The sequence below is a fragment of the Apium graveolens genome, chromosome 10, assembly GCF_009905375.1.
Source record: "Apium graveolens cultivar Ventura chromosome 10, ASM990537v1, whole genome shotgun sequence".
In the NCBI taxonomy this organism is placed as follows: Eukaryota; Viridiplantae; Streptophyta; class Magnoliopsida; order Apiales; family Apiaceae; genus Apium; species Apium graveolens.
The window spans coordinates 53,550,766-53,570,195 of NC_133656.1; the positions used below are offsets into that span (position 1 = coordinate 53,550,766).

Here is a 19,430-nt window from a genome sequence, read left to right on the forward strand (position 1 = left end):
TATTTTACTAAAGTTTGGATAAGCGAGAAATGAAATTTTCTGGATACAAGAAAGGGGGAAATCATTTACAGATCTTATCTCTTTCTCATCTCCACTCTCGCTCACTCGATCTTCTTGTCCCTACCTGTCAAAATATTACATTCGCTATCTACTAGAGCTGAAATAGTCATTGAGAATCACTATCAAACAAAGAATTTGGTTAGACTCAAGGGTTAAGGATTTAATCAGGATTGGAGGATTTCCATTCAATTAGGGTTTAAACTCTCTTCGAATTTCAAGCTTGATTTGATTTCGAGGTATAACCTCTCTTTGGTCTACTATTTGAAGTGCATCTCTCTCTCTCCCCCTCCCTCCCTCTCTCTTTATCTCTCTCTCAATTGTTAGAGCAGATTATGTTAAAATAAATGTAAATAAAAGTAACAAACTGAAAGAAATAAGGGGCAGTAGGTTTAACTTTAAGATGTTTAATGTGATATTGTTATATTCATGTATACTATTATTGATTATTCTCTATGTAATTTAAGTGTATGTTTCAGTGCTTTTCAGGTGCTTAATTGACAAGTGGTGAAGTTTGAAAGTGCCACAATAAAGGTAATAATCAGAATTCTATTATAAAGTTATACATGTATGATGTAACCAGGTAAACAGTGGTTTAAGGAGGTCCAAGCTGGGAGGATGTTGTTCCAAACTCTGAAAAGGAAAAAGGTAATTTGCACAACTATCAAATGTCAAGGTGTTTGTAGTGACTATCAAATGTTTATATAATTGTAGATTTATGTCAAATCAACCAGTTGTCAACTAGAATTTGATAATGTTAGATTTGTGTTTGGGGTTTTAACAGTTGTTGACATGATAGTTGATTGCAAGAGCATTTTTTCTTTCTGTGATCTCAATAAAATAATAAATTGCACATCCCTTGGTCGAAAGGATGGGCAAGTTTGGTGCTAGGTCTGACTTGCATACATATAAAGCGCCATTCCTACTATGCAACTTCTTAAATTATGTAAAATAGTACTAGACACTACTTACTTATGAAACAGTCTATGGGTTGCAATCCATCTCTTATTGCAAAACAGGTTATAAAAGCATTTAAACTAGACATTATGTCATAAAAGTGTACAATGAAACCAAAGAAAAAAGTGACAATGACTCTGATCTAAATGCTAATACTACATTCGATGTCCATTGGTGATGAAAACCTTAACATATTATATTATTCAATAATTTGGAGGACATACTTTTATGTAATGAGTTTAGAGGTTGCAAATTCTTCAGCCTTCTGCTTTCCTTTTTATGTTTAATTTGCTGGTTGGGATGTGCCTTTTGTCTGTTATCTAGTTATTTTCTTTCTAAACTGATTCACTTATCAAATAAATTAACTCGGTTTACACCATATTTTAAAATTCATACCAAATAACAACACATAATGACAATATATTTTTTTAATTATGTAAAATACATATAAGGCGGCATTCCTGCTATGCAACTTCTTAAATTATGTTTTGAGTTCCTTTTTCTGTGGAAAGGAAACTAATGCACTTTAATCAATGGCACTACTTACTTGAATTGCTTACTCTATTTCTGTTTTGCTTACCCTATTTTCTGTTTTTTACTTACTCTCTATGCTCTCTATGATTTTTGTAGAATTTTATTGAAACTGTCCATACACGTGTGTGTTCAAAGATTAGCTTGAATAATTAACTATGTGGTACACTGAATCAAGTTTAATTTATAAGATAAACTTGGCTGTAGATTTGTTAGGATTACTTGTACTCTATATTTTTCAAAGTGTGTAGCTGTCTGTTTTTATGTGTGTGTGTGTGTGTTTGTATTGCTTTTACATGTACAGTTGTTATAGATCTACTGCTTGTGTTTATAGCATGTTATTTATCTATTAGAACCACCTATCAACATTGCTTGATATGAAATATTTTGTAGCCATGGCAGCCTGCGTAGAATATATAGCCATATGGAAGAAAACACATTGTAGATCAAATATTCTGTTGTTTAGGAGCAATTAACTCCTACCATCTCTGTTTATTTGGATATATTTTGTGGTTGCATTCTTTCTCGTCTTCTATATGCGTGTCCATTCATATCCTGTTTGTGAACTAAAAACTGTTACATGTTTTTAAGGCCAAAAGTTGTTGTTACAGTCTGCAATAGAAATTGCAACTGGACCATGTTCTCCTACATTCTGACATGTGTGTGTGTTCTGCGAAATAGGGGCTAGATCTAGCTACCTTACATCTAGGGTCATCTGGGATTGCCGCGTCTTTAAAAGATTATGAGCTATCTCATCAAAGGTAATATAAATAGTATCTTCACAATAACATATCATTATTCCCGTTTTATGTTTACTACTTTAAAAACTGAGTGCTTGTTTACTGCAGTAAGTAAAATATTAATTTTAATTGTGACAATCTTGGATTTGAGTTAAATCTCATCAAAGGTAATATAAATAATATCTTCGCAATAACATATCATTAGTCCCGTTTTATGTTTACTGCTTTAAAAAGCTGAGTGCTTGTTTACTGCAGTAAAATATTAATTTGAATTGGGACAATCTTGGATTTGAGTTAAATCCATCGGATTATATGTATATGATGAAATGTTTGAAAGGTGAGAATTTCACACAAGGACGTCTCAGTTGTTATGGAAACATTGAGTTGAGCCTACTGCTGGTGTTTTGAATTATGGCCAGGCGAGTGATCTTGTCATGAAATGAATGTCTTAATTTGTATGAGCAGAGGATAGCGTGGTATCACGTATAAAATCTTATATCTTATGTAAAATATATCGGCAGGGACCGTTTTGAAGGCCAAAAGGCATATACGAAAGGTTCTGAAATGAGGTTAATATGCATCTTGAGGATCGTTGTAACACCCCCAAATCCGGGGTCGGGGATCCGGGTTGTCACGAGTTCCATTTCCCTTAATAACACTCAATCTAAATAAACAACCAACTACTGCGTACCGTGACCCCACATTATACACACACACAACAAGTTATAGTCTTAGAGATGAGTACCAAAATAACACAAGTCATTTTATTCCATAATTAAAAGTCAATACACCTTATAAGGGTTTCTGAATAAATTTACATTTTCTTTGCCATTATTACAATTCATAATATACATAAGTCTGGTACATTAACCGTTGAAAACCTAACCTATTGGTAGTTCCTACCTTAGCTACAGCGGCATCAACGCCTACAGGAAACTGCGGAACGTTTGCTATCCGCTTGCGAATTGGGAGCTTGGTCCTGTTCATCTTGTATTTCTGTTGTTGTGTGATGAAAGAAGAAAACAAGGGTGAGCAACAAGCCCACCGAAATAATATGTATAATAATTAACAATCTATGAGAATTCTCATAGTACTCATGAAAGTCTTGGTCAAATAGAAATGAACCAAGTTTGATATCTTAATGCAACGAAGTCGCAAAATATTCAGTGTATATATAAATATATACTTCTCAAAATCTTTGAAATCCTTTGACATGTATAATATACACAGAGTTCCAGTTTATAACTGTATAAAAATATCGTTGCAAGGTGATCTCATATGTCTAACCTTATCTCAACGTTTTTCTGAAAATCTTTGTCTTGCATAAGATAATCATTACTAAATATAAGTTGAAAAGATGAAGTTACAAGACACTCCAATATACTTATTTCTTTTCCGAATACTACTTGAACTACCACCGTTCAATGTATAAATAGTTTATCCCATAGATGAAGCTACAAGACAAAACTTGTATAGAATCAATCTTTGAAATATCATCAAAGATGAAATGTAGTTACGAGAGTCTTCATTTGATGAAAACATCATTTTGAAAACTCGACCCTGCCAACACTCAACAATCTCCCAACCGTAGCTTTTATATCGAAGTGCTCTGTGTAGTGTTACAAAAATATCCAAATGGATGATGAACTCATTGCGGGAGTTTGCCGCGCCAGGAAGGCCACTCACGATGATTAGTCACAGTAGTGGAACCCCACAATTTTCTACATGTAGAGGAGAACAGTCGTATTTAGTTGTCGATCGAACGCTGGACTCCCAAGGAATGGACCGTCTTACTGGAACTTCCGGAACATTTGGGCCAATAAATAAGGCTGGGTCGGCGCCACTCGACCACTTACGCCACTCCTAGTTTAGATGAAATCCATGACTCTGAAACGTAAAGCTCGTCTCCCCTTTCCCCAAGTAGGAACTTGTTGATACGACTCCACCAAGAAGTCGCATTTAGTTGGAAAGAAAAACTCACCGATATTTCCCAGGCGATGCCTGTTAATGGATCAAACTCATTCCAAGAATTTTACTTCCCGATTGTTGGGTAAGTAATCAAAAACTGTTTTATCAAAACAGCAACTTTGTTGCGAATATAAAAATACATCACGGAGCCGGATCCCTCAGATTTTTGAGCGAGTATTTAAATCCCCTTCGAAAGGAAGATCTTAAATTTGAAAACGAGTTTTGGGATCCACTCTAACCTTCAAAAATAGTTTTGATAAAGTTTGAAAATAATCTATGGAAATATTTAAAGTAAGAATGATTTGACAGTATTAATCATTTTCAGAATACTTGGCGAATATTGAAATATTATTCTTTAAGAAAATAAAGAATATTATTTAATAAAATAAGCGGAGTCATAAGTCCTCAAATGAATATTCAGACTAATATTCATTAAATAAAATAAGCGGAGTCATAAGTGCTCCGATGAATATTCAGACTAATATTCATTAAATAAAATAAACGGAGTCATAAGTCCTCGAATGAATATTCAGACTAATATTTATTTATTAAAATAAGTGGAGTCATAAGTCCTCGAATGAATATTCAGACTAATATTCATTTATTAATAGAAATAAAATAAGTTTTATAAGTAGAAACTCTATTCAAATAATTAAGCTAGTCTTTGTTCGTAATAGGAATCTTAAATGAATATTCAAAAAAATAATATTCACTTATAATATAAAACTATAGAATAGACATTATTCGATTATTAGTTTTGAAAACTATATATATATATGTATAATATACTCGGGAACATCTCCTCCCGGTTTAAAAAAATGTTCAACTCTGGTTCCCCTATACTAAGGGTATACGCAAGTACTGCTTATCTCTAGCATATGTATTATACAGTTTATAATCAATTGAATCAATAACGGGATATCAAGATTACGAAACAGGCATGCATATATATATATATATATTAACATGCTCCAATATATCGCAAGATTCGCTAATAACAATCATGCACTTATCACAAGATAATGCATATATATATTTACATCACAACAACAGTATAACGGGTAGAAAACTTGCCTGAGCGTTCCGGGGTAGACTTAAGCTTAGAGTGGGTCCGGTAACCTATGAATAATAACATAAGTCGGAATTAGACCACGGTCACTTAAGAAGCTAGTCGAAACACACTCATACCTACCCTAATGGTCGCTTATGGTCGCTTATACGCTTAACGATTGACGTTAATCGCTCGCGTACCCTCGGCTCCACTAATTTTAGTAAATTAACCGTTACAAATTTTATGGCGACTCTTTCGCGAATACTCTATCAACTGACCAATTAATCTTACATAATTGTTTTGTACTCCAATTAGTCATTTAAGGACCTTAATCAAGGTTTCAAAGTTAAGTGAGGGATAATGGTTCGCTCGCGAAACGCCGTTGCTTAAAACAGTCGTTTCTCCTAAATCGTACATCAGATTTAAGCAAACCACATACCAAAACGAAGATTACGATACGATCTAGCTAAAAATGGCAAAGTTACAGATTGGTCAGTGAGATTTCTGTCCCGAACACTAAGTACAAGAAGTTGAAAGAAAACGAGCATTACGACGGCTATATTTACGCGATTACCAATATTTATACCACTCCAATTAACCACCAACCAACTCATAACCATAAATACAACAAAACTTCACATAAACCATACCACATCAGTCCATAAAGTCAAGGTTTTCCCAACTTATTCTACCACAAACATGAACTACTAACTATATCTTAAGATTCATTAAACAAATCACTCCATATTCAATCAAACTACTAATAATCAAAGATCATGCTTCTCATTTACAAAACCAACCATCAAACTCATGAATAAATAAAGTAAAGGATAGGGTTTGAAGTTTATACCTTCCTTGGCAGGTGTTAAGTTGCTAGGAAGCCTCAGGGAGCCTTGATCTATCCTCCTACAAGCTTGATCTTTCCAAACAAATCAAGAACACAAAATTAATTTCAAGAAAGTACTATTCACCATCTTCTTCCTTGATTTATTGGAAGAGATTTACTAAGAATTAGAAGCTTAAACTCCTAGGATATACTTATCTAATCACAAGGAAGCTTGCATAATTACCTTTAAATTTATTATGGAGTGGAGCTTGGACTTGATCTTTTCTTCTTTTGCGTTCAAGAAGTAGCCGAGAGCTTCATGAACAAATAAAGACTGAAATTGCTTATTTGTTGACTTTGATTAATTTTTGGTGGTTTTGTTGTCTTGGTCAATCTTAGCCAAGGTTTAACTAAAGTTAAAATGTATGGACACAATTCATTTTTTGTGAAATATCTTCCAAATCATGCTTATGTCACCTTGCACATGTCATAATGCTTCCACTTGTCCACACCTTCTGGTTTGATGACCTCACTAGGTGCTAATCTCTTGATTAGTGCTTAGTTGCTTGGCTAATGGTCGCTTATCTGTTTTATGGTTCACTTAACTTTTATTCTCATTATCCGTTTGAGGGATCATATCCGGGATCTCATTATTTGAGCTTCCCTAAATCTTTCCTAATATTTTATAATCCTTTAATGATCCTCTCTTATAATACTTAAATAAAAATCCTTTTAATTATGTTACCTTATACTCAATTCTTTCAAGATCTGGTGGATTTTTGGGAAAAAATCAAAGTGTCCGGATTCGAATTCTAACGACCTTTACATACACTCATTTACTTTATGGAATACTAATACGATCTTAGAATTTCCATAACATTACTCCTACATAGTAGGAGTGAGCGCGGTTCGGTTTGGTTCGGTTTTATGGTAAAACCAAAACCGAAACTGCAACCGAACCAACGGTTCGGTTTCGGTTTCAAAATTATCGGTTTTGGTTATAATCGGTCTGGTTTCGGTTTCAAAACTGCATAAAATAAATATAATAACTAAAAAAGTAAGCATTTTTTTCTAGCGCAAAAAAATATATTTAATTATCTAATATAATACTAAGATTGTTATAAAAAATGTAGAGTAGAGATACTTGTAATTTAAGAAAGAAAAGAAAAAGTACTGATTATATGTGCCACTAAAAAAAATAAAAAGGTGGTATACTGGGGGCTATTGCAAATATAAATTATCAGTGATTCGTAATGACGTAGCTAACTTGATCTTGAAAACGAAGCCAAGTTACTCTGAAGGAAAGCCCAATAGCCCATGTAGATCATACTGACATAAAACATGTCTATTAATTTATTTAAATTATTGATACAGAACATAGTATTTACATGTATATGAATTATCAGATCGGTTCGGTTTTTTCGGTTTGATTTTAACATATAACCGGAACCGAATAATCGGTTTCGGTTTCGGTTTTTAATTTTTCGGTTTCGGATCGGTTCGGTTTTTCGTAGTTCGGGTTTTATCGGTTTTTATCGGTTTCGGTTCGGTTTCGGTTATATTTCGGTTTTTTGCTCAGCCCTACTATATAGCGTGGTCTGATAATTTTCCTTAATCAGCATAGTCAGCAAAAGTTACTATTCATCAGGGTTTCAAAAATTTCCAAAAATTGGGGTTATTATAGTCTCCCCTCCTTAAAAGGATTCCGACCCGGAATCAGATAGAAAATAGTTGGGTATACTTTCCTATCATTGCACTTTCTAACTCTCAAGTCAATTTTCCCATATTATGGTTCTACTACCAAACTCTAACTAGTTTGATAACCATGTTCCTAAGCACTTGTTCCTTTTTTATCCATCATCCTCACTGGCCGCTCTACGTGGTCTAAGTCTGGTTGCATGTCTATGCGCTCGTATTCCCCTATATGTCTCGCCTATGGATCACACTTCCTTAACATTGATACTTGGAGCTCATTGCGAACTTGTTGCAGGTTCGGGGGTAGGGCTAGTTCATTTGATAAATTCCAAATACGACTTAATATATCCAAGGGTCCAACAAATCGTGGTCTTTGCTTTCCTTTCTTTCCGAACCTCATCCATCTTTTCCAAGGGAATACCTATAACAGCACTAGGTCCCCTACTTCATACTCTTTGTCCTTTCGTGTCAAATCAGCATACTTCTTATGTCCATCTTGGGCTACTACCAGTCGTCCTCTGATTAGATCTATTACATCCTTGGTCCTTTGGACCACTGTTGGTCCGAGCATCTTGCGCTCTACAACTTTATCCTAATATAAGGGAGATCGACATTGTCTTCCTTCAAGGATCTCATAAGGCGACATCTCGATACTGACGTATGATCTATTGTCGTAAGAAAACTCAATCCGCGTTAAGTGATCATTCCAAATTCTTTCAAGTCTATTGCACAGGCTTTCCTCATAGCTTCTAGCGTTATAACTTTTGCTTCTCAATACCCACTCTTTTCCAGTTCGTAATCATTACTATCTTCCGTACAGAATACTATTCTAGATATACCTTTACTGGCTAGAGTTTTATAACATTTTAATAGATGCGTCAACTTTAGTAACACGACGCGTTTCCATTCCGAATACAACCATACTTTTACTACTCCTTTTTCCAGCTGCTTCTATTTTCCAAAGTTTGATCAATCATATAGAAGTAAAGGAATTTATTGCGAGATCACTATGATCATGAACATTTGTTCTATTATATAGTTAGTACAGAAGGTGGCCAGCCTTTAGTACTTGACAAGCAACTAAACAACCTGTGGTATCCTACTAGGCTTCCATCACACAGATAGATAGTCATTCAGCTATACCTCCCCTTTTGGAAGGGTTGTTCTTCTCAGTTTACATGAAAATGAAAGAAGAGAAAATAATGAATTTAAGAGAATTATATATACAATTAGAGTTAATTGCACTTTGTAACCCCCACCTTTCATTTAAAATCAAAATAGTATATCTACTTTGTAAAATACAGTTTGCAACCCCTAACTTTCAATATCAACTACAACATGCATCCCTTGCGATTATAAAATTGAAATTGAGATGTTAATATTAATAACTAAAATTTTAAATTAATTAAAATATTTATTTTAATGCATTTTTACATGAAAAAAATTATAACTATTTTCAATTAGTAATACTCTAAATTAATCATAATGCTAAATATATCTATATTTTATAAATTTTAAAAATTATACTGAGTAATTAAATAATTGACATTAATATTATTTTTATAATTTGAAATTCTAAATTTTAGTTTAATTAAAAATTATTATTTAAAATATTTTCCTTAATTTCAATTCTACCCTTCACAATATAAATATTTTTAACAAAATGGTTAAAGGGATGCATATTGTATTTGATGTCTAAAGTTAGGGGTTGCAAACTGTATTTTTGAAAGTAAGTATATAATTTTGTTATTCAATGAAAGGTAGGGGTTGCAAAATGCAATTAACTCGTATAATTCTCTAAACTATGTGACTAACCAACAGAACTATAGAGGTTTATCACCAGAGAATAAAATACATATAGATGTATCTATATATCAACATCAAGTATTATCGCATCATATTTCATATGCCTAAATATTTTTTCTATTCCGTCCATCAAGCTATGGACCCATGCTCTTGCTCGAGCTTATAAACAATCACCGTTGAAACTCCCTTGACAAGAAAAATCGAATCTGGGATTTCATTCTAGACATCATCGTTACTAGAATTCTACGCTTTCCCCACAACCTTCCTCGTATAGTAATACGACTCTCTGTCGATAAGAATGAGTAAATATTCAATAGGTAGATAATCCACTAGTTAGTCTATCAATGATAACTTATACATCACCACGACCCGATTAGTGGTACTCAATCTCAACATCCATTACAATACAACTCTCCCAGTTGTTATCATCTCATTAATCGCAGAATCATTCCTGCATTACTATAGTCCACTGTGGACCTACGGTAGTCATTTATTTTCCTTAGAATCTTAATAGCTAACCATACGGAGTCCAAACCTGTCGTATCAAATTCTTCTAAGGAGGTAACATAATCACCAGTCATGATTCATGAAGAACACTCCTGATCATGACGTACATACATGACATGAAGCAGATAAAATTATAGAAGAGTTTCAATGAAAGCAACGATAGCAGGTTAATACCATTATTAACCATATATCTTTATTAGGAGACATGAAGCTCAAAGGTTTATTTATTCCTTTCACGGCGATTATTGTCAAGATAGGACCTTCTAAGATAGATAGCCCGCTCACGGCGATTACATGAATTAAATATTTACCAAACTACTATTACGGTTGAGTATCGCACAATCATCAGAAGGAATGTCAATCTTTCACACCATAATACAACCTTCACGGCTTTAACCATCATCACTGTATTCCTCTGGCACGAGCGCCTATAATTACTCTCTTACACTTAGAGTGTCGACCACCTTATTGGCCTTTCCTGATAGTAATAGTTCTTTATAATTAATGTCTTTTGAACGATCTCCAACTAAATTTTCTACCTCATTTCCAATCACTGCTTGTGTGAAAATGCTCTTCCTTAAGCTTTGGTGAGAAAAAAAATATCGCCATTTTTCCATAAGTTACTGCCTCGGTCTTTAGAGGTTAACATTGTCACGACTGACTCTCGATCATACTTAGGACGTCTTTTATCTTAGGTCCTAATTTCCTTAAACAGTTTCGACCTTTACTAGTTCGATCCATACTTTATCATGGTTTAACACGTGCCCCACTTGGCATTATTATTATCACGTCATATTTCATTTATCAAAATTTCTATTCTTCAGAACTTCGAATATTACCTTTCTCCTTGTAAAACCTCTAAGGTCATTCTTAAATCGTTCCTCCTGTATTCCCTAGATACAGGGTATATCAAAATACCATTTACTGATACTAGAATCATTGTCTATATACTTCTGGAAAATTTCTCCACTGATCCTTAAAGGTTGTTGTTACCTTAATCCTTTCCCATTTATACTGTCAAAACTCATATTATCCCTATTAAGGGTGAAATGCCAACCTTTATGCATTCCCCTAGGGTTCATCTCAAGTTATCGAGGTTATATCCTTAATTCCACCTTTAAAAAGGTACTTGCATCCTTCCATGGATAAATCAAGTCATATATCCTTGATAGATTATCTTATTCAGTCATTCCTACCTCGATAGTCTACACCAAATTTCACAATAGCATCATTATTCAAGATGGGGTCAATCCATATGGCCTCAAAAAGATAACAATGGTTATCCGCTTTTCTTTCCTGATTTGGTAATGATAACAGGGATGTTTTGGAAGATATTAGTCGTGTTCAATGTGAACTTTTTACTTCTAATTATTCATTTATCTCCATAATTTATCTCAACCGTCATCTCAATGTTGGGATATCTTTTATACCTGGCATCTCCCTTTCTGGGTATCAAGTCGCCGGTCTTACATACACTTCCCATTCTTGAAGTTCACTTCCTTCATCCCATTTTCCTAATTTCTTGTTATCCTATCTCCTCAGTCCATCCGTTTTTTCTTATTAATCCACCGTTCTATCTCAAAGTTTCATCGAATACTCTCAACTTAAAGAGGATTAATTATATGTATCGCTTACGCCTTCAAATCTTGACTTTATCTCATAATCCGTCAACATCGCGCTGATGATGCCACACTTCTCTTTATTTATTGCTAGGGTTTCTTAGGGTTTCACATACCTAACTCCCTTATTGCTTCTCAACTCTATTTCCTTTATATCCCTTTATACTCCTTGCCCCTTCAGTCTTTTAGTTTCGTTTCTAATACAACCATTTCATGAACCAACACAACATAAGCGTTGATTTCAAACATCCCGTCATTCTGGATTCGTGTCCTTCAGAAAATCTTGACGACTTTCACAACCTAGATTCATGATTTATCATATCATCCGCCTTTGGTGTGGCTCTTAATCCTCTATACTATCTTCATTATTTATAAGCCTCTCACCGGCGTTGGCCTTTCTCTTTGGAATGTAAGTGGCAAAAAAATTAGTCTTTTGCACTTTATCAATCATTTAGATCTCAAATGATTCCTCTATTTCCTTTAACCAGGCTCTCGTCTTGACTGGGTCAGCTTGTTCCTTGAAACTTTGAGAGCTTAGCGACTTAACGGTCCTGAAAGAATTTCACACCACATTGTTTCCTCAGGGTGGTGTTTGGGGGGTAAAAGTATTAGTTTTGTTTAGGCAGGTCCATGAATTGCCTTATAGGAGTACCGTCTTGGTGCTCCCTTCCTTGCTCGAGTTCTGTTTTCTCATTCTAAATATTTCTTCCTACTCCACATAATCGGGGTCATCTTATATGTTAAAATCCTCATTTTCCACTTCATTATGTTCTGGGTTCCTTATATCTTGATTATGACCTCCCTGATTATCACATTCAGGGTTTGCCCCAAATCTTATTCTCCATTGGGGCATAATGCTTGGAATTTTTTTTTGAGAATCTCTTTATATTTGTCTTACTTACTTTGCTTAAGTATTTCCCTCGTTCAGTCCTTACATGATCATAAATTATGAATTCTCAAGTTGTATAAACTTCATGACACTCTTAAATGATAATAGTGCAATTAGCAATATGAACTTATCACAAACAAACTGATCTGAACTGAAAGGAATGAATATATACATAACCATTTGTTTGAGGGTACAACAACTAAACACATGAAAGAGAATTACATCATTTGATCTGATCGCTTCTATCTCAAAAGTACTACCACAGATAATCATCTAGTCATCAAAAACTAATCATTCATAACTTAGGCTTATCCTCCAAAAGCGGAGCTGCATAAAATCCTTGTCTGATCGCTTTGACTCTGCACACTATTATGAATCAAAAATGTGGGCATGCACGACATCTCTAACCCGCTCCATTAAAGCGGTGATGAGGTCTAAGATAGTCGCAAGTAGAGATGGATCAATCTGACCTCAAGATGGCCTCTAGCTGTAATTCGGGTCTTAGCCTCAATCCTGTCCATGCTATAAGCTAATCCTGTCGGAAGTACCCCGCCCTCACTCCTTGGTGCGGTAAGTCGATCCAATAGATCACTCCTAACATTACGGGCCTCAGACAGGCCACCCAAAGTCATATGATAATCAGCGATAAGAGAAGCCTGAATGGTAGCACCTAGCAGTCCATGGGGTGCAGGTGGTGCAGACCCAGGAGATCCAAATGGATAACCAAGCACTGTATCGGGTGACAATGGTGCATGAGATAAAGGTGGCATTTCCTCAGTAGGTGATGGGCTCTGTACATGGGAGGGAATAGAAATTTGTGGAACCTCATGGATGTCTATTGGAACCTTTGGGAGAGGGTCTGATACTTGTATAAATGGTGTTGTGGAAGGCCCCACTCCTTCTTCCCTCATTATCCTATGTGCCCTTTGTAACTCTTCATCCTCTAGTGCCACCCCCATGGCCAACCTAGCTCTGGTAGTCGCCCTAACTACAGTAATCAATTCCTCAGCGGTCCTCTCTTTATTCTCGTCAGGATCCTCCATGAGATCCTCCTCATCAACAATCCCTTCTGGGATAACATCCTCAACTGCAACATTCTCAATATGAATCGCATCCGGTCCCTTGTTAGGGTACTCTATCGGATTCACAATCTGATCTCCAATATATAATAAAACATCATCATGCTGATGCTCCTGAACCTCAGGGTTCGGTACCCCGCTGCCCTATACGATAACGAACTATGTTATTATCATGATGTTTATAAGGGTTCCCATAAGGGTTTTAACTGTTAGTACTACGTTAGGTAGTCCGACTATGAACTTGGCAAAGATTCTTATTATCTTAGTGAACTTATCATTTTAATGACGCATCATCTCTGAGGTTTATAACTCTGGGCTCTGATACCATTTCTGTAACACCCCCAAATCCGGGGTCGGGGATTCGGGTTGTCACGAGTTCTATTTCCCTTAATAACACTCAATCTAAATAAACAACCAACTATTGCGTACTGTGACCCCACAATATACATACACCACAAGTTATAGTCTCAGAGATGAGTACCAAAATAACACAAGTCATTTTATTCCACAATTAAAAGTTATTACACCTTATAAGGTTTCTGAATAAATTTACATTTTCTTTGCCATTATTATAATTCATAATATACATAAGTCTGGTACATTAACCGTTGAAAACCTAGCCTATTGGTAGTTCCTACCTCAGCTACAGCGGTATCAACGCCTACAGGAAACTGCGGAACGTTTCCTATCCGCTTGCGAATTGGGAGCTTGGTCATGTTCATCTTGTCTATCTGTTGTTGTGTGATGAAAGAAGAAAGCAAGGGTGAACAACAAACCCACCGAAATAATATGTGTAATAATTAACAATATATGAGCATTCTCATAGTACTCATGAAAGTCTTGGTCAAACAAAAATGAACCAAGTTTGATATCTTAATGCAACGAAGTCGCAAAATATTTAGTGTATATATACATATATACTTCTCAAAATCTTTGAAATCCTCTAACATGTATAATATACACAGGGTTCCAGTTTATAACTCTATAAAAATATCGTTACAAGGTGATCTCATATGTTTAACCTTGTCTCGACGTTTTTATGAAAATCTTTGTCGTGCATAAGATAATCATTACTATATATAAGTTGAAAAGATGAAGTTACAAGACACTCCAATATACTTATATCTTTTCCGAATACTACGTGAACTACCACCTTTCAAGGTATAAATAGTTCATCCCATAAATGAAGCTACAAGACAAAACTTGTATAGAATCAATCTTTGAAATATCATCAAAATGAAATGAAGTTACGAGATACTTCATTTGATGAAAACATCATTTTGAAAACTCGACCTGCTAAAACTCAACAATCGCCCAACCGTAGCCTTTCTATCGAAGTGCTCTGGGTAGTGTTGCAGAAATATCCAACTGGATGATGAACTCATTACGGGAGTTTGCCGCGCCAGGAAGACCACTCACGATGATCAGTCGCAGTAGTGCAACTCCACAATTTTCTACATGTAGAGGAGAATAGTCGGATTTACTTATCGACCGAACGCTGGACTCCCAAGGAATGGACCGTCTTAGCGGAACTTCTGGGCCATTTGGGCCAATAAATAAGGCCGGGCCGGCGCCACTCGACCACTTACGCCACTCCTAGTTCAGATAAAATCCATGACTCTGAAATGTACAGCTCGTCTCCCCTTTCCCCAAGTAGGAATTTGTTGATACGACTCCACCAAGAAGTCGCATTTAGTTTGAAAGAAAAACTCACCGATATTTCTCAGGCGATGCCTGTTAATGGATCAAACTCATTCCAAGAATTTTAGTTCCTGAGTGTTGGGTAAGTAATAAAAAACTCTTTTATCAAAACAGCAACCTTGTTGCGAATATAAAAATACATCACGGAGCTGGATCCCTCAGATTTTTGAGCGAGTATTTAAATTCCCTTCGAAAGGAAGATCTTAAATTTAAAAACGAGTTTTGGGATCCGCTCTAACCTTAAAAAATAGTTTTGATAAAGTTTGAAAATAATCTTTGGAAATATTTAAAGTAAGAATGATTTGATAGTATCAATCATTTTCCGAATACTTGGCGAATATTGAAACATTATTCTTTAAAAAAATAAAGAATATTATTTAATAAAATAAGCGGAGTCATAATTCCTCGAATGAATATTCAGACTAATATTCATTAAATAAAATAAGCAGAGTTATAAGTCCTCGAATGAATATTCAGACTAATATTCATTAAATAAGATAAGCGGAGTCATAAGTCCTCGAATGAATATTTAGACTAATATTAATTTATTAAAATAAGCGGAGTCATAAGTCCTCGAATGAATATTCAGGCTAATATTCATTTATTAATAGAAATAAAATAAGTTTCATAAGTAGAAACTCTATTCAATTAATTAAACTAGTCTTTGATCGTAATAGAAATTTTAACTGAATATTCAAAAAAATAATATTCACTTATAATATAAAACTATCGAATAAACATTATTCGATTAATAGTTTTGAAAAATATTTATATATATATATATGTATAATATACTCTGGAACATTGCCTCCCGGTTTAGAAAAATGTTCAACTCTGGTCCCCTATACTAAGGGTATACGCAAGTACTTCTTATCTCTAGCATATGTATTATGCAGTTTATACTCGATTGAATCAACAATGGGATATCAAGATTACAAAACATGCATGCATATATATATATATCTATCATATCAACATGCTCCAATATATCGCAAGATTTGCTAATAACAATCATGCACTTATCACAAGATAATGCATATATATTTACATCACAACAATAGTATAACGGGTAGAAAACTTGCCTGAGCATTCCGGGGTAGACTTAAGCTTGGAGTGGGTCCGGTAACCTATGAATAACAACATAAGCTGGAATTAGACCACGGTCACTTAAGAAACTAGTCAAAACTCACTCATACCCCAACGGTCGCTTATGGTCGCTTATACGCTTAATGATTTGCGTTAATCGCTCGCGTACCCTCGGCTCCAGTATTTTTAATAAATTAACCGTTACGAATTTTAAGGCGACTCTTTTGCAAATACTCTACCAACTGACCAATTAATCTTACATAATTGTTTCGTACTCCAATTAGTCCATTTAGGACTTTAATCAAGGTTTCAAAGTTAAGCGAGGGGTAATGGTTCGCTCGCGAAACGCCGTTACTTAAAACGGTCGTTTCTCCTAAACCGTATATCGGATTTAAGCGAACCACATAACAAAACGAAGCTTCCGACACGATCTAGCTAAACATGGCAACGTTACAGATTGGTTAGTGAGCTTTCTGTCTTGAACACTAAGTACAAGCAGTCGAATGAAAACGGACATTACGACGGCTCTGTTTACGCAATTAGCAATGTTTATAGCATTCCAATTAACCACCAACCAACTCATAACCATCAATACAACAAAACTTCACCTAAACCATACCACATCAGTCCATAACCTCAAGATTTTTCCAACTTATTCAACCACAAACATGAACTACTAACTATATCTTAAGATTCATTAACCAAATCACTCCTTATTCAATCAAACTACTAATAATCAAAGATCATGCTTCTCATTTACAAAACCAGCAATCAAACTCACTAATAAATAAAGTAAAGGCTAGGGTTTAAAGTTTATACCTTCCTTGGTAAGTGTTAAGTTGATAGGAAGCCTTAGGTAGTCTTGATCTATCTTCCTACAGGCTTGATCTTTCCAAAGAAATCAAGAACACAAAATTAATTTCAAGAAAGTACTATTCACCATCTCCTTCCTTGATTTATTGGAAGAGATTTACTAAGAATTAGAAGCTTAAACTCCTAGGATATACTTATCTAATCACAAGGAAGCTTGCATAATTACCTTTGAATTTATTATGGACTGGAGCTTGGACTTGATCTTTTCTTCTTTTGCTTTCAAGAAGAAGCCGAGAGCTTCATGAAGAAATAATGAGTGAAATTGCTTATTTGTTGACTTTGATTAATTTGTGGTGGTTTTATTGTCTTGGTCAATCTTAGCCACGGTTTAACTAAAGTTAAAATGTATGGACACAATTCATTTTTTGTGAAATATCTTCCAAATCATGCTTATGTCACCTTGCACATGTCATAATACTTCCACTTGTCCACACCTTGTGGTTTGATAACCTCACTAGGTGTTAATCTCTTGATTAGTGCTTAGTTGCTTGGCTAATGGTCGCTAATCTGTTTTATGGTTCGCTTAACTTTTGTTCTCATTATCCTTTAATGATCCTATCTTATAATACTTAAATAAAAATCCTTTTAATTATGTTACCTTATACTCAATTCTTTCGGTATCTGGTGGATTTTCGGGAAAAAAATGAAAATATTCGTATTCGAATTCTAACGACATTTACATACACTCATTTACTTTATGGAATACTAATACGATCTTAGAATTTCCATAACAGTACTCCTATATAGCTTGGTCTAATAATTTTCCTGAATCAGCATAGTCAGCAAAAGTTACTATTCATCAGGGTTTCAAAAATTTCCAAAATTGGGGTTATTACAGTTGCAGAAGTACTCTTAAAGGGTTGGAATTACAGAGACAAATTTAGAGACATTGTTGAAAAATAAAGTATGTCACCCTAATTTTATCTGATATTTTGTAGTAGATATTATGATTTGGGTTGATTGACTAACATTATCCTGTAGCTTCTATGATGTGTCTGATTATTTTAAAATGCTAGCATTCTGTTAAATTTTTGAAGCAGGCACAAGTTAGTTTTTTCCACTCCTTTTAAATCATTTTCTGCCAAGTTTGAACAAAATTTTGAAACCAACTAGATTAGTTTTGTTTATTTGTGGTTAAAAATATTATGTAGATAATTTCTAGTCTTATTTTAATGAAATGAAATAATTACTACATGTAATCATTTTGTTGCAGTCTTGCAGATACAAATTCTTATAATATGTTTTCCCTTTCTTAGATACAAGCTATACTATACTCTTGATTTTTACTTGCTAAAACTCCAATATTAGTGTTTTTTTATTGATTACAAGGTCATCAGTTAAGAAGACAAATTGAAACAGGATGAAATGTGTATACTGCTTGACTATGTGATTTTAAATTGTGCATCTACCAGTATTACTTTTAAATGTGTATACTTCTTGACTATGTGACAACTGTTGGTAAGATCTTATCAGAAGTTCTTGGCTATTCATATTTTGACAGGTTTGTACAAGTTTTTTTTTCAATTACATCGAGTAAGATGCATACTCTCAAATTGATGACCGGGAATTTTACTTCAATTATTCTCAATCGAGTTGTTTGTATGATTCGAAATTAATTACTACGCTGGATCGCTGATACTAATACATCTACCTTTTATGCAGGTTTATCATGAAGTTCATAACACGTTGTAGAACTTTGAGATATGCTCAAACCCTTGTGAAAAAGATGTGGAAAGCCCTATGCTGTGTAAAGTTCTTCAAGTGTAGTAAAAGTTAGTAGGAGTTTCGGAGAACACATTTGAGATGACCACTCTAATAATTGATGTCTTAATGTCAATACTTGATTGTTAATATATTCAGAACTTCTTAAGTTAGAATGTAGTTTTTACAAATTTTGATTCATCTATTTATAATAATCTATGAGTTTTATATATGCTAATTTAATTTGAGTTGTTAGTCTAATTATTTTAAAATATTTCCATTTATATTTTGGATTAGAATATTCGTCATTTTTATTATTACTTTTGTAAAAAATTAAAGAAAAA

General features: G+C 34.4%; 1 long non-coding RNA gene across 1 annotated transcript; it reads left to right on the plus strand.

Annotated features, from left to right (window-relative positions):
* The first annotated feature begins 110 nt into the window (after positions 1–110).
* LOC141689760 (uncharacterized) lies at positions 111–19,223 on the plus strand. The gene is made up of 4 exons (XR_012562500.1): positions 111–296; positions 537–705; positions 2,227–2,306; positions 19,048–19,223. It is a non-coding gene; the product is annotated as an uncharacterized LOC141689760 (long non-coding RNA).
* The last annotated feature ends 207 nt before the right edge of the window (positions 19,224–19,430 follow it).